We start from the raw sequence: 2,500 nt of genomic DNA, 5'->3' as shown, positions 1-2,500 counted from the left end.
GACGAGGGACTGGATCTCCCAGGTGGCGGCAGCCACCAGGCAGGAGGAGGGCAACGGCCACCAGGCAGTTGGGGACAAACTGCCTGGAGAGGGCGTCTGACTTGGTATTCTTGGAGCCAGGCCTGTAGGTCAGGGTGAAATTGAACCTGGTGAAGAACAGGGCCCAGCGTGCCTGGCGGGAGTTCAGGTGCTTGGCCGTCTGGACGTAAGCGAGGTTCCTGTGGTCAGTCCAGACCAGGAAGGGGATCTCCAATCCCTCCAGCCAGTGCCTCCATTCCTCCAGGGCCAGTTTGACTGCCAGGAGCTCCAGGTTCCTGATATCGTAATTGACCTCCGCCGGGGTCAGGCGGCGAGAGAAGAAGGCGCAGGGGTGCAGTCTCTGGTCAAGAGCGGAGCGTTGGGAAAGGACCGCCCCTACTCCGGTACTTGAGGCATCCACCTCCACCACGAACTGGCGGGACGTGTCTGGCTGAACGAGGATGGGCGCGGAGGTGAAGCGCCAGCGCAGCTCAGCGAAGGCGGAGTCCACTCTGTCTGACCAGACAAAGGGCATGGAAGGCGAGGTGAGTTGGGTGAGGGGTGCAGCGACCCGGCTGTAGTCCCTGATGAAACGCCGGTAGAAGTTAGCAAACCCCAGGAAGCGTTGGAGCTGCTTGACGTTGGTGGGACGGGGCCAGTCGGTCACCGCCTTGATCTTCTCGGGATCCGCCTGGATCTTGCCGCCCTCGATGATGTAGCCGAGGAACCCGATGGAGGAGACGTGGAACTCACACTTCTCCGCCTTGACGAACAGCTTGTTCTCCAGTAGGCGTTGGAGGACCCGGCGGACATGCTGAATGTGCTCTTCCATAGAGCGGGAGAAAATCAGAATGTCGTCCAGATAAACAAAGACAGAGCGGTTAAGGACATCACGGAGAACGTCATTGACAAGGGCCTGGAAGACAGCAGGGGAGTTGGTCAACCCAAAAGGCATTACCTTGTACTGGAAGTGTCCGAGCGGGGTCTTAAATGCCGTCTTCCATTCGTGACCCTCCCGGACGCGGACAAGGTGATAGGCATTTCTGAGGTCCAACTTCGAGAAAATGGTGGCACCTTGCAGGGGTTTGAAAGCAGAGTTATCAATGGCAGGGAGTACTTGTTCTTGACCGTGATGTTATTGAGACCCCGGTAGTCGATACAGGGGCGAAGGGAGCCATCCTTTTTGGACACAAAAAAGAACCCCGCGCCGACAGGAGAGGAGGAGGGGGTAATAATGCCCGAGGCCAGGGACGTATCTCTCCATAGACTCTCTCTCTGGGCGTCAGAGGTTAAACAGGCGACTAGCGGGGAGCGGGGCTCCCAGGAGCAAATCAATAGCACAGTCGTACTGGCGATGAGGTGGCAGGGAGAGAGCCTGTTGTTTACTAAACACAGCCTCTAGATCGTGATAAATTGGAGGAACAGTCGAAAGGTCAATAGGTTCGTTGGGAACGGGAGAACCTGCGGCTCCCAGTGGTGACCGCGCCGACCGTAGACAAGAGGCGTGGCAGTGAGCACTACAGCTCGTGACTGAGCCCGTTGGCCAATTTATTACAGGGTTGTGTAGCTTTAGCCAAGGCATGCCTAGCACGATGGGGTTATGGGGGGATTCAGTGACGTGGAAACGGATCTCCTCGCTATGATTCCCGGAGAGTTGAAGGCGGAGAGGCGTGGCGTGGCGGGTTATTTGCGAGAGCAACCTCCCATTTAGGCCTTGAGCATCGCGGGGAATTGGCAAGGCGTCGGTGGCAATGTGGTAGTGGGACACTACCCCACCGTCAATGAGGTTTTCGTCTGCGCCAGAGTCGACCAGCGTGGACAGAGGGAGTGATTGACCATTGTGGTAAAGCGTGGCACTGAATTGCATATTTGGGCCGGAGCTGGGAACAAACTTAAAGCTTGTGCATGCGCCCAGCGTCACTGTCGAGCCCCGTCGTTTGGGCAAACCGAACATGAAGCGATGGAGTGGCCTAGTTGCCCGCAGTACAGACATGCCCCTGACCTGAGTCTGTAACGGTGTTCGCGGAGAGGGACGCGAGAGCGGTCGAGTTCCATAGGCTCCGAGTTGTCGACTCTGCGGCTTTGCAGCGGCACGCTATTAACAGTGTGCTCCGGATCTGCGGCTCTGCAGCGGCACACTGTTGACGGCGCTGGCTTTTTCACGGCGGCGTTCCCGACGACGCGTGTCCAAATCTCTGGCTAAGATAATCAAATTGTCAAGGGAAGTAGGCTTCTCTTTAGAAGCCAATTCGTCTTTTAGGACGTCGCTGAGTCCCTGGCGGAAAGCCCCTCGTAATGGCTCGTCGTTCCACTGGGAACCAGCTGCCAGGATACGGAATTCAATAGCATACTCGCTCACGCTGCAATGTCCTTGGCGGATGGTGAATAAAGCGGCCGTTCTATCTGAACCACCAACTTTTCGCATGTCGTCCATGTAATCGGAGTACGAATCGCAGAGGGAGGAATTACTGAAGTGGAGGGC

This window comes from Notolepis coatsorum (assembly GCF_963971535.1).
Source record: "Notolepis coatsorum genome assembly, chromosome: 7".
Classification (NCBI taxonomy): domain Eukaryota; kingdom Metazoa; phylum Chordata; class Actinopteri; order Aulopiformes; family Paralepididae; genus Notolepis; species Notolepis coatsorum.
Note: the sequence above shows the minus strand (reverse complement) of the source record.